The sequence below is a fragment of the Ursus americanus genome, chromosome 4 (assembly GCF_024610735.1).
Source record: "Ursus americanus isolate L20-20 chromosome 4, mUrsAme1.1.p, whole genome shotgun sequence".
NCBI lineage: Eukaryota > Metazoa > Chordata > Mammalia > Carnivora > Ursidae > Ursus > Ursus americanus.
Window position 1 is genome coordinate 69,660,193 of NC_142130.1, and position 23,263 is coordinate 69,683,455.

Consider the following 23,263-nt stretch of genomic DNA (forward strand, 5'->3'; position numbering starts at 1 on the left):
GCCTCCTGTGTTTATATCAGCATTCTTCTGGTACATGCTAGTGACATATATACTGGTGGGATGGTATTTTGGTTTCACAAATGAATCATTTTTTCCCAGCCTCCTTCACTACATTAAATGAAACCACTATGCACCCAGTTTCTTAAGCCTGAAATGTGAGGCAGTCTTTACTTTTCCTCACTTCCCCACATCTGGCATATTAATAAGCTCTGGCTATCAAATTCCCCAGAGGAAACAGAATTCATCCCAAAAGGTTCAAATAAAAATATTTCGATAAAGGGATTACTTGCAGTAATGTGAGTAGAGAGAACAAGGATGCTGAGACAACCAGAGACTAACGATAGTAGGGAGCCATTAATATCCCTACTAAAGAGATATTAGGGATAAAGAGAGAAATGAATGTTATCCACCTGAGAAGGTGGAGTAGAGCCCACATGGAAGGAACCATAGTAATGGAGAAATGGAGGTACCCTCAAATATTTAAGCCTGAAATAGGGAGTTGGGGGGTGGAGAAAAAACTTCACACCTTCCAATTTCCTACTAGCATCTCCTTGGCTGAACCCACCTGTAAGACACCTGGGAAGGAAGCATGGATGATACAATAGGGATGATTAGCCTCCCAACTGCAGGATAGAGCAAAGAAGGATGGAAAAGACTTGAAGGTTGATAGGACAAATTGGAAATGAAGGAATGAACAGAGTTAGTTCTGTTCATCTTGCTGAAACTACTCTAAGCCACTGTCACCTGTCACCCAGCGTACTCCTTCCATAACTATGCATGCCTATCTCTCAACATCAGACAATCTTTAAGCCAATGAAATGATAAACTTCTCCTGCTTAAAGCTTTTTTTAATAGTTCTGCATTACACTCAGGTTAAACCCAACTTCCTTACTATATGGTGGGCTCAAGTCATAGAGCTGAGAAAGAACAAAGCGGCGGCAGATTCAGAATTCTTTTCCTGAGGCTTTCCATGGTGCTGATGGTAACTATACTGCATTTTCACTTTTAAGCCTATCACTAACAGTCATAGCCATAGTTCTTGACTAGGCTACTTACTTATTCACATGGAAATGAAAGTAGTGCAGATCAGCTCTTCCCTTGACCTGATGAATGGAAGAAAAATACATTTGATCACTCTAATGCTTTATTAAACAGGTTTATAATGGCATTTCACCTTTTCTTTTTCTCTTCACCTGTTTCTCCTCACATCATCGCTTTTCAAATGCCGTGTGAATGCAGTGAGAAGGCAGTATATACAATTTTCAGGATTCTCATGAAATTATGAAATTTGAAGTTCAAAATATATTTGAGAAAGCTGTTGGCCCAACTCTATGTAAAGAAAAAAATGAGGCTCAGAAATACACACGAATTTGTTCCATGTCAATGGAGGTAAAAAATGGTAGATTCTGTTTTAGAATCCAGTTCCTCCAACTCCTAAGTCAGTTTTCCAATAATTATGTTAGTTTTCTTCATATTTACAACATCTTTCTTTCCTCTTTCTTTCTTTCCTTCTTCCTTCCTGAGACAGAGAGAGAGAGTGAGCGAGAGGGAGGAGGGGCAGAGGGAGAGGGGGAAAGACAGTGTCAAGCAGGCTCCACACCCAGCACTGAGCCCAACATGAGCTCAATCTCATGACTCTGAGATCAGGACCTGAGCCAAAATCAAGAGTCAGATGCCACCCAGGTAATTTAATACCATTTAGAACAGCTAATCCTCAGAAATCCTTTTCAACATTTGATGTTTATTTGAATTACTTTGTTCCTGCTCAAAAAGCGATATAATAAAATACTTCTTCCCTTTTACTTTTATTAAATACATCCCAAATTAAAATAAATTGTTTGGTCACCAGAAATACAATCCTGACAATCACTAGCTACTGTTTGGAAAAGTCAGGGATAAGACCAGTACATTGTTATTATGTTTGTCAGTGCTGTGGCAGCAAATAACACACCTCTGGGTTTCAGAATCATCTCGGCCATGTGCAATGAAGCTTCCCATGGCAATCAGCTTATAAGAGTACACTGTTGCTACAATGAGTTTTTATCAAGTTTGGTGCAAATTTTGTCTTTAACTTTATTGTTTTTCATGGCAGATGCATATGTGTTGACAATATTGAATATGTCTGGTTTGGAGGCAGTAGAATCTGCCAGTGTTTTCTTATAGAAAACCAAATACCTAATAGTTATCTACCTATCTAAAAGTCACCCCACTCAAGAGAGCGACTTTATAATTCAGTTTTATTTTGAGTGAAGACATCTTCATGATTTATTTAAGCTCTCTTCATTATAATCAGAACAATGGAGTTATTTTTAGAATATAATTGAATACTGACTTCAAATAATTATTATCCCAACTAAAATCACTTACTTTTTGTCAGTGTTTTACTTTTCCTTTTTTCAGAGGTAAGTTTTCTTTTCCATTCAGTATCCTGTCAGTTGTCATGCAATACTTTTGATTCTCATCCACAACTTTTCATGGAACAAGAATTTACTGAGAGTCTGCTGTGTACCTGTCGCTGTACTGGTACAAAATATAAAGATAAATGGGGCATGGTTCATGTACTCAAGGAACTAACATAGTAGAGAAAATAATATTATGAAAGATTAGTTACATTCAGGTACTCATTTCTTCAATCATAACCTATTAAACAGTGCATGCTAAGCACTTCTGGCTTCTAGAGATACAAAGGTGAATAAAATATAGCCTTTGTCCTCAATCCCCTCACCAGCTATTGGGATAATAGACTTACACAGAAATCAGTTTAATGTATTATGATTATGTGTAAATATAAATATAGCCAAACAGTGTTAGGAATACAGAGAGAGGGAGCCGCTATTTCAAACTTGGAGGGACAGGAACACAAGTTGTAAAGATATCAAAGTGAGAAACAGTATGGTGCACATGGGGTTCTATTAGCAACTGTGGTTGGCATAGTGTAAAATTCAGCACAGAAGTAGTGAGAGATAAGATCAAAGTTAAGCAGGGCCAGGTTTAAAGGACATTGAATGTCATATCAGAGTCATTGACATTTGTCTTTTGGTCAAAAATAGAATAATAACATAGTTTTGAACAGATGAGCAGCATAGCTGTATTTGCATTTTTGTACACCGTTTTGCCAGTGTATTAGATACTGGTTTGTTTTTGTTTGGTACAAGATGAAGGACAGAGAACTGAATTATAAGACTGATACATTAGAGCAGGCCAGTGATGACCATCGACTAAATAAGGAGAGCGGTACTAGGTATAAATAAAAGGTTAAGAAATCATAAAGCACTCATGTTGATATGGCAAGAGTTTGTGATTGATTGCATTGGATGAGGGGAATAAGAAAGAGCAAGGAACCACTTTCATGCTTCCCTCTAGGGAAAAGTTTCAAGAAATGAAACAGATTTACAGAAAAGAATGATAAGTTTGATTTTAGATGTAGATTGTAACTTCCAGGAGGGCAAGACAGATTAAGTCTATTTTGTTATCAACCATATACCTGTTGTCTAGCATAATTCATGGTACATTATAAATATTTAATGTATATATTAAGGTATATATATAACAAGGAATGGATATAAAAGTGCATTTGAAATTCTCATTTAAAATATTTACCATCATATTCACATATGATTCTGAAACTTAGAAGCAATTTGATATATAAATGTGAAACTTAGAAGTCTGTGCTGTACTTGTACTGGGAGCCACTAACATATAGGTGGTAACTGAAAACGAGAGAATGGATGGTAAAAGAGAAAGTGAATTACAATAATTTTAATGGGCTAAAGGAGGGGGAGTCCACCAGTATACCAATATTTAAGGGGTAGGCAAAAGAACCTAGTAGGGAGAAGAAGGGGGAAAGGAGAGAAGTCACGAAGTTATAGGGAGACCCACGGTAGTCTGATGTCCTAAATATGAAGGACTGAGTGTTTCAGGAGACTTTGATAATATCAAATGCAATAGAGAGAAATTTGTTTTGAAATTTGTTTTTGATATGGAGATTAGGAAAAGTCAAGTTCAGTGGAATTGAGGGGAAAGCCAGATCAAGTAATATGTGCTCAATCATAAACAGGAGGTCAGGAAGTAAAATCAGAAAGTTTACATTACTCTTCTGGAAAGAAAAGAGCTTGAAGGTGAGCTAGATGGTAAATTTGTACCAAGGTGAGGAGTGATTTTTCTTTTCAAAGTAATAGTCTTGATGCAAATGGGTTGGAAAAAGTTGCATGTAAAAAGATTAAGAAAAGAGGGAAAGAGAAATAGAGAAAGAAAATACACAAAAAGATTAAAAGATGAAAGCACTGTGGAAAGCTGGAGATGAAACATATTTGTGTTAAAATGTTGGAGGGAAATTTTGTCCTCTAAAACTGGAAGGAGGATGAGGATGACTGAAGATATCAATAAATGTTTGGATAGTGGAGTGGAGATTGAGTGTGGAATCCTCAGAAAAAAAGGGGCAAATTTGGCTTCTGAGAGTTCTGGAATTAGAGACTGCATAAAGAGTTTGGGGAGCAATGTGAACATTTGTTATTGGAGAACATCTGAAAGACACAATAAGTGAGGAAAAATGAAAGGATTGGGAGTACTATGAAACTCAACTCCAGCTGAAGAACAGACAGTTGGAATGTTAGTTTTTTGTGATTTTTTTCTCAGTCTCAGCCATTCTAGGCTGTGGAAAGTAGATAATAATGTCAGCCAATGAGAGAATTTTGCTGGGTGAATACATTTTAGGATAAAAAGAAAAATATTAGGATGTGGTGAAAAAGTGATTTATTTATTTTTTTAAAAAGATTTTATTTATTTATTTGACAGAGATAGAGACAGCCAGCGAGAGAGGGAACACAAGCAGGGGGAGTAGGAGAGGAAGAAGCAGGCTCCCAGCGGAGGAGCCTGTTGTGGGGCCCGATTCCATAACACTGGGATCACGCCCTGAGCCGAAGGCGGACGCTTAACCGCTGTGCCACCCAGGCACTCCTGAAAAAGTAATTTAATGTTCATAAGATTTAGGATAAGTCAGAAAAGAACAGATGCTTTAAAGAAAGAGTATTGAAAAATCAAGGGATTATAAATCTATAAAATTAAAGAGCAGGAGCAATGTGATTGATAAAATAAGGGTTAGAAAATGTAGAAAGTTTTGGTCGCTGTGCAGTGAGTTCAGGATTTCAGAAGTAATTATTATAGGTGAAAAAAATGTTAGGAAAGCCATGAGAGTGGATGACCCAAATATAGTGAAGAGGTCGTCAAACTTTGGGGCTAATGTTTTGGGTAAAATTATCCATGTGAATTTTGGAACCACCCAGATGACCTCTGGATTTAGGGTGGAGAACTGTGATATAGGTATCAAGGTCTTTGATTAACATGGTGGTATGAATAGGTCTTTAGGATATGGCAGAGGTAAGTATGGATAGAGCACAAAATAAGATTTTTTTACATAGATATATGAAAGCTGTCCTGGAGAGCTAGAATAATGTTCACACGTCTCCCCACTCAGACATCCACAGTGTGTAGAATGATGAGCAAACTACCTTTGAAAGCATTGATGGAAGCTATGTGATATGAGAAAGAGCTAAAGTGTACTTAAAATCTGGGATATGGACCCATTTGAAAACAGATTGCAGATACGAATTATTTTCTTTAATGTTCCATGGGCTGAAGTGGAAATATTTGAAGGGTAACAGTAAGAGATTTGGTGAAAGGAAAGGAAGCACAGAAAATAACGGAAATGGGAATATAGTATTGCGAGAGAAATAGGTGAGGAAGCAAGTAGTGAGACTAAAGCCGCAAGGAAATACCTTCTTACTTATTAGTTAACAGAGGAGGAGCCATTGTTCAAGAGGCTACTATAATTCTGACTGAACAGTAGGGAAAAAGGCAGAAGAGAAAAGGGACTACAGTGAGAATAGTGAGATGGCTGTTGTGACTTGTGAGGTGTCATGTATACTACATGGTGAGTTCACGGGTGTGCACACTTATGGATGTGTGGGTACCAATCAATAAGACCATGATGTCAAAGTGATTTGAAGTGAAATTGAAAAATTATAATGAGGAATGTTATGAAGCATCTGTGCTGCCATTAAAGGCCATTCTTATTTAATCTATAGGCAATAGGGAGACTGATGGTAATATATTTAAGTCCGCATTTAAGGAAAACAACCTCGGGAGAATTTTGGAGTGTGAAATATACAGGGGATTAAATAATGTGAGGAAAACTGGCCAGGAGTTAAAAAAATACATTCAGGAGAGAGAAATGACCCTGAAAGAAAAGATGAGGTTAAGACACTTAGCTGTGTGATAGATAAAATTGTCAGGAAGGTAGAAGATGACTCCAATATTTTCCACTTTGGAACATGAGTTAATGGTGATTACTTTAAATGAGATTAAGTTTTGATGGGTCTATAGCATCTTAAGGAGTTGAACAAGGAAGAAGTTGAACAAGGAAGTCTGAAACTAAAGAAGGAGATGGATTTGGGGGAATATATGCTTGAAAATCATCCAAGTACAAATAGAGCGTTGGAAATAATGGGTAAAGATATTGTCAAGGTGAGGGTATGAAATAAAAGTAAAACAGGACCATGGACAGAGAGCCCTATATTGTATTACCATTTCAGAAATGGCCTAGGTAGAATATCAGATGAAAGAGGGAGGGGAGGAGCAGAGAGATAAATAAAAATATGAGAGCATTTTCATAGAAATGTACTGAGAGAGTGGCAACAACTATGAAGGATTTGACATTTTTACCTTACTTGCAAGCTAATAAGATAGCCTTCTACTATTTTCTGGATGTTGACAGAAGATACAAGGCTCCTGGGTCAGAGACAAAAGATTTTATTTTTTTTCATATCAAAAGCTATAGCCAGATTGTCCGTATGATCTCGTGTCAGGTCTGTGATCACCAGAGTGATGCGAGGGGGTCTAGATGGATGTCTGCACACTCAGTGAGCTGCATTACAGTAGAGGAATGGTGGACTTGCCACTTTATAGCAATCTGTAAGCAATCCTGTATTTTTATCTGAGGTGGAAACATTTCCTCATCCCTTAAGGTTGCTGGCTGCAAATATAAACCCGAAGAATGGTTCCTGTAAAGAGTAGTCAGGTCCTTCCATTCTCTGCAAACCCAGCAAGCTGTGTAAAAGGCCAATGGAAGGCTATCTCCCAACAGAGAGTTTCAAGGAATGTATGGTCTTGTATCACATGATGCAAGAAGGTAGGATGACTTCAGGAAAGAGCTCATAGATTTGGTCATTAGAGGTTCTTGGTAATCTTTCAAAGTGAACGTGCTTCCTATTTGGTGTCATTTAGGTAAATATTCCACAAATTAGAGGTAACTGATTTCTCAGGGTTTTGGACAGATCCCTTGGGATGTGAGAGTTCTCTCTATAAATTTTTCATTTTCTAATTTAATTTTGATGTATTATAGAAAAGATGATGTAAACATATGCTGAATTAGTTGTATGACCATTACATATACTTATCTCAGTCTCTGTATTGCACATTTCATCATCTTAAATGTCTCAAATGCTATTACCTTAGTTGCCCTAGGCTGAAGAGAAAATAATCGAGCCAGTGCTGATATGTAAAAGATTTGTTTACTAAAATTAAAGTAAATAATATAATGTTTTGCAGGAGATTAAACACAGAGTAGTGGTACACCTATGCCATATGCCTTTTTTAATAAAAAGACAGTGAACTTGAAAGAACTGTAACACATCTCTCAGTTTCATGTATACTTTGCCAATGTAAATTTGATTGCAGCAAAATAAAATATTTTAAATATGATTTGACTGGTTCTGTTCTGCTTTAAAAATCTAACATGTTGAGGTGCCTGGGTGGCTCAGTCGGTTAAGCATCTGCCTTCAGCTCGAGTCATGATCTCAGAGTCCTGGGATCGAGCCCCGTGTCAGGCTCCCTGCTCAGCGGGAAAACTGCTTCTCCCTTTGCCTCTCCCCCTGCTCCTGCTCTCCCTCTCTCTCTGTCAAATAAATAAATAAATAAATAAATAAATAAATAAATAAATAAATAACATCTTTTAAAAAAAATCTGATGTGTTAGGGGCCCTGGGTGGCTCAGGTGAGCATCTAGCTCTTGATCTCAATTTGGGTCTTGATCTTAGGGTTGTGATACATACACACCCAGGTAGCCACTGTTACTATACTCATATATTTTTCCAGAGTTTCCTTTTTCATATAAAAGCAAATAAGAATATATTTGTGGATAGACAGAAATCTAAAGATGTCACACCAAGGTTCCTGTTTCTAGGTTGTTTAACCAAATGCTAATCTAGGTACTAGTATGGGGACTTTGCCAATGTAATTACGGTTACTAATCAACTCACCTTAAAATGGAAAGCTTAGTTTCTATTATCCTGCTTATTTTGATCATATTTTTTTTTTTGATGAAACCCTTTGAAAGCAGAAGAGAAAGGCAGAAGAGTAAATCAGAGAAAAGGAGGCGGGAAAGTGAGGCAGTGGGGAAATCAGAGAGATTTGGTAAGTGAGAAGGATTGGACCAGCTGTTACTTGTTTGAAGATAAGACACCGCTAAGCCTGGGAATGTATGTGCCCTCTGGAGCTGAAAACAATTCCTGGCCAAACACTAGCAAAGAAACCGAGGCCTCAGTCCTGCAATCACATGAAACTGAATTTTGCCAACAACCTGAATAAACTTAGAGTACTTTTGCCCCAGAAGCTCCACAAAAGAGGCCACAACAGCCAACACATTGATTTCATCTTTATGGGACTTGATCAAGAGTAATTAGCTAAGACAACACAGATTTCTGACTTACAGAAACCATGAAGTAATAAATTTGTGTTGTTTTAACCTGCTGAGTTTGTGATAATTTACATGGCAGTAGTAGAAAATGGATATGATGTTTTATTTTTATCTGTATTATATTAGTGTAGAATTTTATTATCATACAGTTTGAATTTTCCTTTTTTTTCACTAAACACTGTATATTGGGACTCTTTAAATAACAATAATAAAGAGTTTTGAATTCTTTTTACAGCTGCATATTACTTTACTGTGTTAATATACTTTAACGTATTTGACAAGACCCCTATTGATGGACATTTGGGTTGTTTTTAATCTTCTGCTACTATGCTGGGATAAATAATCTTACACAAACTTCATTCGCATATTTGCTAGTACATCTTAGAGGTATATATTGCTAGATCAAAGAATATATAAGTATAATTTTGATTGATATTGCTCTAAGGGTTGCTTAGAGCAACCCTATTAATTCCCCTCATAGAGTCATAAACTCTACCCTGGAGTTAAATAGACTAGGACAGAATTTGCCAAGCATGAGGACAATGAAGATACAGGTTATGGACAACCCTGATGACATCATGAAACTTGAAGTTCATCCTGTGGACAGGAAGTATCTGTGACAATTTTAAACATGGGAGCAACAATATGAAATGATTCTAAAGATCTCTATCTTTAAAGTGAGCAGGAAGAAATAGCAGACTCTATCATGGCATTAGGTATTGTGTATGTCAAGCATGTAATTAGTATAAAAAAAAAAACTTGAGAAATTTTCTTCTTGATTTCCAAGACTTTTGTGTTGGATTTTTGGTATCATTAGATAGAGAAAATGTATAGGTTCTCGATGGTCTATTGGTTCTATTAGTGTGTTGTAGGCGTGTAAATGTCAATTATTACAACTATCATAAGATGTATTTATTCTATCAAGGGATTATGAGAACTCATTCTTAAGATATTCACTTGTTAATATCTCAACCTACTTATAATGTTACTGCTACTTTTTAATTAACTCATTAAAAAATAAAAACAAGGCTTAAAAGGAATTTGTGAAGCACAGAAAAAAGTTGATAGTCATGTTTATTTTCAAACTTCAGAGAAAAATGAAAAATTTTTGTTTACTTCAATATAGAATTTTAAATGATTGATAGTACATAGTAGAGTAAGATACTATGACCTTGGAATTTTTAACAAGAAAGATACAGTATACGGGATATAGGTTGCTTTTTAAAAGGAAGTCTAAATTTTAAAAGGAAGTCAAAATTCAGTCTAATTTTTTCTAAAAATTGTGTGAATACTCTCAGTTATGTCACTTATTTATTGAAGCAGTTTGATACTTTCAGAAAAACTAATGGACATGAAAGGGTCATTGATGACATGACACGTAACTACTTTTAGACTCTAAAGAAATGACAGCAGCTGTGGAGAACTTTTAGTGTCACAGTTCAGGATGGATTTGACAAAGGAACTTCTCTGGAGAAACATAATTTTTAAAGTATTGACCTTCTCTGTAGAAAATATTTGAGGGACAAGTGAAGAATAAAATATTAGGGTTTGGCACTTCCATAAGTGAGACTGTGTCTGTAGATAAAGGTGAAGAGATTAAATATAAGACCCAAATTTCCCGTTCTTCAACTTGTAGTTGTTTAAATGTTCTCAAACACGTTTTTATACTTAAAATAAAAATACCATAATAGAGATAAACATTTTATAGTATGCCTGATCCTGTCCAATTAATGAGTTTCCACAGTCAATTCGACCACTGAAAGGTTGAGTTCCTCCCACCCTAAACACACATACACACATCAAAATGCCTCTATGTGGACCAGTGCTACCTTTAGTTGAGAACTGCTAGACCAGATAGACTAAATCTGCTCCGCATCTGTGATTCAAGGGAAGAGGAGCAAGATGAGAATCAGGCTCAAGTAGATAATGACAATGAGGAGGAAGAATTAATAAGGTTGAGTTTTAGCTATGTATACAAAAACAAATATTATTATGCCGGAAGGCATAGTGTATCATCAACTTGCAGAATTAAATTTATAAGTAAAAAGTATTTCATCTTCAAAATTTTAAATATTAAAAAAGTTCATTTTTTCTTAAAGGTAAATAGTATTGTGTTCCATTTGATGAAAGAGTTGAAAGATTGTGTACTTTGTGGTGCCATTTTATTAACTCTGGCTGGGCAAGACTGTATTTTATTTATTTAAGAGAGCGAGAAAGAGAGAGAGCACAAGCGGTGGGAAGGGGCAGAGAGAGAGGGAGAGGGAGAAGCAGACTCCCTTCTGAGCAGGGAACCTGAGATGGGGCTCAATCCCGGGACTCCGACTGAGATCATGACCTGAGCTGAAGGCAGACGCTTAACCATCTGAGCTACCCAGGTGCCCTTGGGTAAGACTGTATTTTAAACAAATAGGCTGAGAATCAAGCTGAGAAGCAATGATTAAAAGCACTTTAGAAGTCTAACCAAATGCTGGTGTTGTGGGGTCAGACTAATGCCTGTGTTGCAAAGGGCTTTAAAATAGAATTTTCCAGCCCCTAGAAACTGTGAGAACCAAACATTTCTAGTGATACAGTATTTAACTATACACAAAGTAAAGTGTTAAATGCAGGCAGTCATTCATATAATTTAAACCAAAACATAGGTTTGCCTCAATAGGCTTTTCAGCTGACATACTTTTAACTTGAATTATTCATATTAATTGCAGCAATTCTACATGTATCTTTGCATTCATAGACAATTTTGTGTTCACAAAAAGTTTTGGTCTGCTTCTTGACATTCTATCACACAGCAGTGCTCTAAGCATCCCCAAAACTTTGAAATTCTTGAGTGAAATGGTTAAGTGAGTTGCATCTCAATTGCACTCAGAGGGGAGCAAAAGGATTAGAAGAGAGTATGGAAAATTGCTTAGCTGGTCCTTTCGATTATTGATGAGAAGGCAGAATAATCCAGAAAGGGACCGTCTACCTCCCACAGCAATGTATGCTCTGATTAACTCAAAGAAGCTGATATCAGAGTGAACTTGGGTTCAATGGATTGCACCAGAAAAATCTGCAAAAGGATTATCTTATTAGCAGAGGGAGGACACATAAAGAAAATTGATATACACAAGAGTTAGGAGTACATGACAAATCCTTAAGCTGTGTAGCCTCAACGAAATATTAAAGTCAAATGTATGTACATCTAAGATGAAAGGTGGAATATTGAAGTTGTTAAGATAGGTGCTTTACAAAAAGATGGGGGAATATAAAACAGAGAAATGTAAGGTGGGGAAACCTGGAAACTGACAGAGTATACTTTGCAACAAGAAATTTGTTGACATGTATTTGGAAACAAATGAAGAACTATAAAGGGCAGAAATAGATTCTTGGATATTGCTGTAGGTCACCGGGGCCTTAACAAAAGAAGATGAGGAAATGTTTTTATAGATTGGCAAAGGCTGTAGCAAGGCACGTTCTTTGATCCTGGCAGGATTTTAATTGCTTTGCTGTTGATTGGCATGCAACTATGTTCAAATGAAGGAAGAGAACATATTTCGAGAGCTATTTCAAGGATTGCTTTCTGATACACTTCATTGAACAGCTTAGGTGGTTAGAGGCTATTTTGGACGATAGCCTAGAAATGACTCTGAGTAGGATAAATAAGGCTGAAATAGAAGAAAGTTGCTATCTCACCCTGTAATCACGATAACCTTCATTTTAAAATACTCTTGAGAGGTCAGGAAAGAAACAAGCATATTACAGAGAGAAGTATACAAAATCTTAATTGGAAGAATGTCTGAAATGCTTGAATAAATTTTGATTGTACTCTTAATAGAAATGAATAGCAACAGTAGACCTAACTCTTTAGGGGTTCAAAGCACCTGTGTGTGTGTGTGTGTGTGTTTATATCCACACAAAGGTCTGAGCAAATAAAATGAACAAAGAGTTTCTGTAGGTTGCTCTTTCTGGACTCCCTTTTAAAGGATGATCTAACGTATGGTATGACAAGACATGACAATAGCAATAGACCACTGTGAATTCTTGAAAAAATACCTTGTGTACTGTTATTTTCCCTGGGAATTCATGACCCCGCATCATGGGTCTGAACAGGGGTCTGCTTAGGAACCAGGATCCTCCATAAAAATTCTGTGTTTTTTTTTTTTTTCCTCTATCTATGTCTGCAAGGCTAAGGTATATTGAAAAATTGAATCTGATAGAGTATTCCAAACCAGGAATTTTTTTTTTGAAGTATGTATTTTGTAGTTTTGTGTAGATTTTGCTTAATATTTGCTTCCACTTTTCATTTGGATCTAACCATGGGGAGTCCTATATTAAGTACAGACTCATGGTTTAATTTTTGAAAGTTATTCCTACAGCCACCCAGAAGAAGCATTTAAGGTCACCATGATCTAGGCTGATTGTTTCTTCCCACTACCCATCAGGGAGAAGGGGGAAGCCTGATAGATGCTAATGACAATTCTTGCACCTGAATGAAAGCACACAAATAATTTTGCTAGTAAATTTCCTTTAATGCCAAGAGGAAACTATACATTAATTTTTTCACAAATTCCAGTCCTGTCTGCATCATAAATCACACTGAGATGAAAATGGAAAAAGTCGGTCGTTTATCTGTGAATTGCCTATATATATATATATATATATATATATATATATATATATATATATATATATATATATATATATACGGTGTCAAACACCCAGCTAAACAGAGAAAATTGAACAGTAAGTATGTTTTCAACTTCAACCTGGGTGTTTTCTTGGAACCTTTGGTAGTTTTATTAGCCTCATGCTCCCTAAGAAGAAACATTCCAACTATTGTTTAGTTAGAGGACCCAAACTAAACTGTTGTTTAGTTGGAGGACCCCAAACTCTCTGGCTTTGAATTTCAATGCATTCCCTGGTTTCCCTGCTTTGTGTCATGTTGTCTTTCACTATGGTTCTTTGTCTGTAGCCTCTTCAGATTATTCCCACCTGGGTGATTGCCCTGGCTTCTCGTGTTGCTTCTCAAGATTCTGCTTCTTGGACTGCTCCTTGTCCTCTTTACACTACAGCCATTGGTCCAGTAATACCTCTATTAATCATCTGACTGCTGCTTCAATATCTCAATCCAAACAGGAGCTGAAGGGCCTTGCTTCTCTGGGAAAAGGTATTTGATATTCTCCTGACCAAGCTGTTTTGGGGGCAGTGGGACTTGAAAAGGATGGTTCTTTCTGTGCAAGAACTGTATCTGCTCCTTAGAGAGAGCTATCCCTATAGCAGAAGGAACAAGGGTCATAGTCCTAGCCTCAGGTTGTTGGTGGAGGCATAATGACCCTGGAAGGGAGAGTAGCTCAATGTAATCAGAAACCCCCACCCCCCAACACCAGGATAAAATGATGAAATTGCCCCCTCCCACGACCATCACCAGTATACACATAGTTCAAGTCCTCCTTCTGTGACTTCCTTCTCACCGTGCCTTGGGATTTCTCTGCTTCAAAAATGGCCCTGAAAAGAATCTTGGTAAGGAGTGTATCATTGCAATCAGTGACTGAGTGTGAAGATACCACTATTTTATTAAATGTTTCTTCTAAACTAGGCTATCCTATTTCAGGGTGGTTTCAGGTCAGCCTCACTGTAAACTAAATGTGCATCATAAGGGAAAAGGAAGTGGTAAACAGTCTCTCCCACCCTCCAAAATTCAGGGTGTAGAAGGTGGGTTCAAGAAAGAAGGTTACATAAATCCATCTGGTATAAGCGCCAATAACTAAGCAGCTCATACTTTTCCTCTGTGAAGCTCTTTACTCTCTCCACACCCTTGTCTAGTGAGATTTGCAGATTAGCCATAAATGGGAGGGTATATCTCTTTCTCCTTCCCCCCCATATCAGGGGAAGCAATGTCTCCAAACCTGAAGCATTGCTTTGGGTCCAGTACCTCCCTGCCTACTTCGGTGTTTTTCTCCAGCAAATAGCCTCCCTCTTTTCGAGATCTTTACTTTTCTCTTCTTTACCAGTAAGTACAAAAACAATTCTAACTAAATGACCAATGACCTCCTTAATGTTAAATCTAGAATTTTTAAACTGCAAATCTACTTTTCTAATTCCCTCCCTTATTTTCCATTTTTTTTTCATGTAACTTCCACCACAATGTCTTCCACAAGATCTTTTTCTTCATACCATGTCAACTAATATTCTTTTATCACAATCCTGTTGATTGTTTTCCCTCCTAAGTATTCCACTTCATCTCATGCTTTGGCCACCATTTATATTCTTATCGGATCTCAGATTTGTACTGTAAATCTCTGGATTTGTCTGAAGAACATCTCTAAATGGAGTTTCTGTGAACACTTCAAACTCATATATCCAAGACTGAATTCATCATACTCCCCTTCAAACCTAATCTTCCTCCTGTGTTCTCTACCTCAACTTCCCAGAATCCTGAGCTAGAAACATGGCAATCATTCTGGACACCAACTTTCTTTACTGTCCCCACCAAGCTACGCATTCACCAGGGACTGAGGACTCAACATCTTAAATCGCTCTCTAAACCATGCTTGTTCTCAGCTGCCACACTGCAATCTTAGAATGCAATCTCCTGAATCCAGTATAATGCTCTTTGTCCAATGTATCTTCCATATTGCAGTCAAAATATAAATATTTAGTCATATAATGTGCCTTCTTAAAACTGCTGCATTTTTCCTCTGAGCTCTCAGGGTAAAGATAAATAGCTTAACTAAGGATTTTAAGTCCTTTTTTCGTCTAGTATCTGTCAGCTTGGTGTATTTCTTGCCTCTCCCCTAGTACTTCATTTACTTGAAATAGTGAGCCCTTAGGTTTCCCTAAGTTCACCTCTGTTCTGCCTGGAATGTTCTATGGCATTTGTTCTCATGCAGTACAAACCACACACAAGCACATGCACAGATACATATAGTTTATCTTACAGATTCCTAATTGCTTTCAGAATGACACCTCCAAGAATCCATTCCTAACCTCACCATCTGATTTAGGCTCGTCTCCTGTGTTACTTGGTCATTTGTTATCATGATGTCCTATCATCAGGGACAACTATTCCACATCAGACTGGGAGTTTCTTTCTTTTTTTTTTTTTTTTTTTTTTAAGATTATTTATTTATTTATTTGGCAGAAAGAGACACAGCCAGCAAGAGAGGGAACACAAGCAGGGGGAATGGGAGAAGAAGAAGCAGGCTCTGAGCGGAGCAGGGAGCCAAATGCGGGGCTCGATCCAAGGACCCTGGGATCATACCCTGGGCTGAGGGCAGACGCTTAACGAGTGAGCCACCCAGGTGCCTCTAGACTGGGAGTTTCTTGATGGCAGAGACTGTGTCTAAATTTAGAGGCTCTTCACCTGAAAAATGTTGAGTGTTATTTGAATATGTAACTTACACATTGTTTAAAATTAAGTTTACTCTCTGTTTCTCAACTTGTGGACACCCTGAATTATATAAACATTATAGATTACACAATTTTAAGGATGTGAGAAAGTTCATAGTATATATACATAGTGAAAAAATCAGGATCTAGACACAAATTTGATATGTTACACTATCAAATTTATGAATATATTTGGGAGAAAACATGATATGTTAAGAGTGATTATCTCTACTAGTGTGATCTCCTGAATTTATAAAGTTTTTTAAAGGAATATCTCTTATCCTTTTAACTAGGAAATTTTTTTTTAAAATGTTGTTTTCCTAATGGTTTTCACAGAACTATAGAATAGAATAAGTCCTTGAGATCATTTTAGCAAGTTGGAGAAGGCGACCCGGGAGTTTTAGTATCGGGTGATTTTCAGCACTCCTCTGGTTATCAGTCTGAATTAATGATATTTGACTTAATCCTGCTTTTGAATGGTTACTTTTGATCATAGTCAAGAGCATCTATTTCACAGTTACAATCCCAAAACCTGTTTGACCATGTTTACTGACAATTACAGGCTTAGCTAAGAAGTAACAACAGGGAGTAAAGCAGTCTTTGAATAAAGTTGGCCTCAAAATGAACAACAGTAGGAGACTGAATGGCTCAGTTTCATTTAACATTTTTAAGTCTGATCTTTGACATTTTCATTAGTGAGCAAAAATAGCACATGATGCAATTCTCAGGTGGTTCACGGGGAAAATGCTAAACATACCAGAAACCACTAAATAATTCAGAGGATCCCACTATGTTTAAAAATGGAGATATATGTGGAGAAATTTTAGGTTATGATAAAAATAGAAAGCTAGGCAATATATCTTTTCCCCCACCCCATTATTTAGGAGACAACATAGTATTTCTGGAAATCAACTATTCTGTTGCCAAAATTTTGGATATTTGTTGGTATTATGGCTGTGTATTATAGAAAAAGAACTGTGAAAGTTTAGTGACTTATTGGAACGATTGCGTTCTGTTTTCTGAACTTACTGTCGAAAAGATTTATGGATAGAGTAAGAAATCTTTCAATACCCTTTCCATCGACTACAAAGAAACAAACTGAAATGGAAAACAAAAATTAACCGGATAAATTATGTCCAAGCAATTATATATGCTAATATATATTACTACATCATTATGTAGTAGTAGTTCATTTCTACTGTAAGTAGAAAGGACTTTTTTCACTGAGCCTTCACCAGGTTCTGTCCTTGCTACTTTGGTTGCCCATTCCTTCACAAAGGAACCAGGAACACAGGATTATGTGACAGTATTCAGGTAGTTGTAATATAAGGTCATAGACTGAAGGTGGGGCATTTCCTAAAATATCAGTTATTAAGATGTTAACAATATCTTAATATTAATGGAGGCATTAATATTGTTGGAAAAAGATCTGTCAAAGTTGTTGAAGTCAGTGTTTAGGTAAGAGGTGGAGAACCATCTCCCTATGTCATCAAAGCCATATGTCAGCCCCTGCAGATAAAGTCTCTGTATGAAAATGGATTTGAAGTTCAAATAACAGAGTTATTACTGAACATTAAGAACTGAATCTGTTTTGAAAATAAGAAGTGACTGTACAGAGCTCACTTCTTCCTTCAATTATTAATTTAGCCATTTTTATTGAGTGCAACTATTTTCAAGTAATTATAGAAATGAAATTTGGTGACCTCCCATTACTCTTGGATCCTGAAGGACTTAAAGGAAATTTATCTTGCCGTTCTTTTTATATCTTTTCCTCCAGCTTTTCATTAGACATAGTATGTTTGTTAAATAAGGCATGGTGATACTGAGAGATTTTGGAATCAGACTTCCTAAATTCAAAGGCTAGCCTGAAAATTTACTCTCTGTGGTAGAGTAAGTTCCTCAACATCTCTGAGCTTCAACTCCTCATCTTTAAATGAAAGGAGTACACTTAGGCTCTTAGCAACATGTCTTGCCATGATAAGGACATCAAAATACTAGCTACTGGGTTTTTAGAGTTTTTTTCTTTTTTTAGGAGAGCCTGAAAAAATTCCTATTATTCAAGTAATTTTCAATCATTGCCTATAACTTTATTAATCTCATATTGTGTGTGTGTGTGCATATATGTGGTGGAAGAAAAATTAAATGTGTTATAGAAAATGGCACAGTCATGTTACAGTGACAAGAAAACGGATTTAAAGGTTAAAGGCCAAAAGTCCCTGAAGCCATCAGTCCTCCATACTGCAAGATTGAAAAGACAAATAGGTTAGGGGGGTTCATCAACTGAGAAATTGAAACACAGTATAAATCTGGTGAAATGCTGTCTCTAAATTCCAGAAACATCTCAGCTAGAACACTCTATTCAATATCAGAGAAATTATGCATGATTGTGCACTGTTATTGTAGATTGGGAACATTTTCTGGTAGATTTCTAAATAGGCAGAAAGGGATAATACTGGTAATACAGTGTGGAGTAATCATTTAAAACAAATGAGATATTTTCTTGTATTAATGTTTATCAATTAAGATAATGCTGTTGTCTCACTGAGATTTTTTTCAATTTATTTGAAAACTCAATAATGTATACTCAGCATTTCAGACCAAAGGGATAATTGATTTTAGGGCCAATCCTATCAACTTTTAATTAATTCTTTGGAAGTAATGAAACAGAAGAAAGAGCATAAAGTAATACTACAGATGGGTTGTCTGACGCTTACTTCATTCAAAGCCACGTTTCAAAAGTAAATGTATTTATGCAATACCTGTAAACTTCAACTAAAAATAGTTTTAATGACCAAAAATTCTTGAAGTTGAAATAGAAAAAGAAATATGCTCATTCCTTGTCATTGAAATGCTTCAGGAAAAAAAAATCTCAAAAATTAAAATGAATTAATCAAGTTCCTATTCCCAAGAAAACTCATGAAGGGGAAAAAAGGAAATGATGATCTCAAATTCTCCTGAGAATGAATAATGAAGGCAGATGTAGATCAAGTTCATAATTGCACCTAATGCATTCATCTTCTTCACAGAAATGGTAGAGTCTTAAAAAAAAAAGTGCTCATATATTTATACAACTGTGGCCACCTTAATGACACTTTTAGACAATAAAAAAATAGTGCAAACCAATTTATGTCATCTTAACTTGAAAAACTGAATTTGTGACAGGATATTGACTTGAATTACATAAACCGAAGGACAAACTATATATTTAATATATGCTTTGTGTTGAAGATAGAAAAAAGTCAACACACACACGCACACACACACTCGCACAAGATTCTCACTCAGAATCACCTTTTTTCCTTATAAGATTTTGATGTAGACTTTTGACACATTAAGAAGATTTATTTCCTATGAAAGACGTTACTTATATATACAGGCTTCTTCAAAATTTGGTTGTGCTTTGGGAGTACAGTGTTTGTTCCAGCTGTATTATTTTCAATAACATCCCTATCTTCAATCCTCTTGGCCCCCTTACCAAGGGAGAGGGGTTGAAAAGGAAGAATATCCTACCCTTGTGAAACTGAGGCAGGCTCAATCCAGATTATACATACAGTTAAAGCACTGGCCATAAGGCATGTGTGTTACGAGAGAGAAGGGAAGGGTCAGATCCCACGTCTGCATCGCTTGTATTTACTCATGTTAAAGAGCCGTACTTTGCCTTGCTCCAAAAAAAAGATTTAGTGGCTTTTGGTCTTCATTAAATAGCTTGGTCAGATTAGTGGTTGTTACCTTTGGAAAGTGAGGAATAGATACAAAACATGGAGTGATTTGATTGCACTATGGGAGTTAAGAGAGGTTAGAAGATCAAGATGTCTTCTTGAGAAGTTGTATAACAAAGCAAATTTAAACATCTGGGGAACATCATGAAGCCATCAAACACCTGTGTGGGGCACTATTCTTTAACCATCTGCTTCTGTAGTTGACCATGAATCAGTCATATCTGTCCATACCCAGTTATGCACCAGAATTCCTGTTGTTTAAAGAAAAATGCTTTAACTTGGTTCTTTTTCCAGAGAAATATGCAAACGTATTGGTCAATAACATAAAGCAAATAGTTCCGGATAATGGTGTTGAAAGTAAAAATTCTCCATATTTTGTTTCACTTTTAATTCCAAATATTTACTTCTGTGCTACTAAGGGGTGATTTCAGAACAAATCCTTTGAAAGCATCTGCTTTCATTGTGCATTATCTGAAGCTGTAGATAAATAGATGAATAATAAAATATATGTTAAGTTGGGTCTAGAAAGACGAGGTGGGGAGTGGAATGTTTGGGGCTAAGAATAAAATAAAGCCAAGCTCCCAATTTGGGAATGATTGATTAGATATTAAAATATCATATTAGAGGCAAACGATATTAAAAATTTCATCAGCTTATCAAAGAGGAACACTGCACTGCTTATTTTTGTTTGTTTATGTAAGTCAGATTCTAAATTATAACAGAGCCATATAGTACAAATAATACAAAGGTAATAACAGTCTAGACATATAAGGAAATTGGAGGGTTTGATTTCTTCCTTGCTTTAATCTCACTATCTCTTACTATCTCCGTAAAATTTTCTTTGATTTTCTTCTTTAGTTTTACTCTATTCCAAAGTCCGTTAGAACTATCACTGTTGCCTCTACTGATCCATGCAAAAATATTCTTTTTCAGAATGTTTTTAAAAAAATTTTTTTAATTTTAATTTTAAATAATCTGTACACCCAATGTGGGGTTTGAACTCACAACCCTGAGATCAAGAATTGCATGCTCCACCTAGCAAGCCGGTTGGGTGCCCCACAGAGCACTTTTTCTAAACAAAGATGCCAGAAAAACTCCAAATGTAATTTTCCAAGTTGTTTTTTAGCTTCCTGTTGAGCCTCTTAGTGAAAAAGATCTCCAGTGTTCTTTTTCCTAAGCAAAGAGATGAGATTAACTTCCCAAAAAACTATTTTTCTGATTTTGTAATGTGAAGTGTGTGTTTTTTGTTGTTATTTGGTTTGGTTTCCAATTTCCTTTTACCGAGATCTCTTTTCTTAGAGTTTGGAGCTATTACTTCTAGACGTTTCCCCCCAGCTTTATGGAAGTATAATTGATAAATGAATACAGCTTAATGTTTTGATATATGTATACGTTGCAAAATATTCACCACAGTCAAGCTAATTAATATATCCATCACCTCACATAGTTACCTTTTTCTTCTTTTTTTAATAGATGTTCTCTTTTGATCATGTATCTAGGTAAGGTGGGCAGAGGAAGAAAAACTAGCAAATGTGACTAAGAATAAATGGGCTGAGAGAAAGAGGCAACCCAAAGAGACACATCAGAAGTCATGCAAGGGGGAAATGTGACTGCAGGGAGGATGCAGGTTGTCTCCTAGTCTGAGTACCTTTGAGGCCACAGATTGAGTAGAACTCTAAGATTGGAAAGGAGTTTGCAGGGAGTTGGATGAGAGATGCAAACATCATGTTTAGAATACTACTTGGAAAATACCTTAGTAAAGAAAACTAAAGATGGGATTGCAGTGCAAATGTAAAACTGGATTGTTGATAAATTTAATAGATAATAGGCGCGCCTGGGTGGCTCAGTCAGTTAAGTGTCCAACTCTTGATTTCGGCTCAGGCCATGATCTCAGGGTCCTGAGACTGAGCTGCACATCGGGCTCTGTGCTCAGTGCAGAGTCTGCTATCCCCGCCCCCCCCCCCCCCCCCCCCCGCCGCCACTTGCTCTCACTTTCTCTCTCAAATAAATAAATAAATAAAATCTTAAGGAAAAAAAAAAACTAATAGACAATAGCAATGTTCCAGATGTATTTGCTTCCCTGAACTTCTCCTGCGATACTGTTCTTTCTCTTTCTTTTAAATCTTGTTCAGTGATCATTTTTCTTCTATGAGATTATTTTTTTCCTTCAGACGTTTTATATTTCTATATATTTACATATATAATTTAATATAAGGATATCAACGTATCGCTGCTGATTTTGTCAGTATAGATACTCTCTTAAAAATCTTTTCCTATTTTGCCTGTCTCTCCTTTTCTCGGTTTTTCTTCTTCCCCCACATCATGATCCTAACACATAATCCGTGTTAACAGACTGTTATTGGGGTTGCATTTCTTCCATGCTCATGTGATCATAAACACACATGCATAGGTACAAATATGGGTTTTTTTGGCCATTAATAGTTTTAAAAGAAATGATATAGTCATGCTTTTCTGCTTTTTTTCCCCCCTTCAGCTCTAGTGGAAATCCTTCCAAGTCAATTAGTAGAGCTTTGACTCCCTCTCTCTTTTTTTATCTGCATAAAATTCCATAACATCAATGTATAGAAATTTTCCCACGTTTTTCCAGTTGATATGCATTGCTGTCTTTTCTTTCTCCTTTTTATACTTACCGGTAATGCTACCTTAAACATGTCCCTTGTGTGTGCATTCTTACACAGCTGTGCTCATTTCTCTAGGATAGGAATTCACGAGCAAGATTGCAGTGCCTAATTTTAACAGTGATTATGATATTGCTTTCTAAAATGACTGCAATAATTCACATTTTTTAACAATGTGAAGAATATCATTTCTTCCACATTCTAGTCAACAGTAGATATATATATATTTATATATTTTATTATATATGTAATATATATTTTAATTTTATTAGTGGCGATTATATTACCTTTATGTTCAGCTTTTATATACACATATTTTATATATATATATTAATTTTATCAGTTTGTGGGGATTATATTACCTTTATGTTCAACCTTCTTCTGTTCCTCCTGTATATCATATATGATCACTGAAAGCAGTGAGCAGGACACAAGACATGTTCTCATGGAGCTTACATTCTAGGAAGGACATACAAATAATTAACAGGTAAACAAATATACTCAGATGATGTTATGTACTATGACAGAAAAAAGAGTGATTCAGCCCCAGCCATCCTTTTTTATTTCATCATACCTTAATTTATATATTCTCAACTTTTAATGAGCTTGAGTGACTTTTCATACATTTATTGATATTTGAGCTAGTCATCAATGAACTACTAAGCTCTTTATATTTTGTAGGTATTAATCCTAAGTCATTGCATTATAAAACATTTCTCTAAATGTTTTTGTCTATTGACTCATGAGCTCCTCTGACAAATCCAGTATCTTTTTCTTTTAAAACTTCTG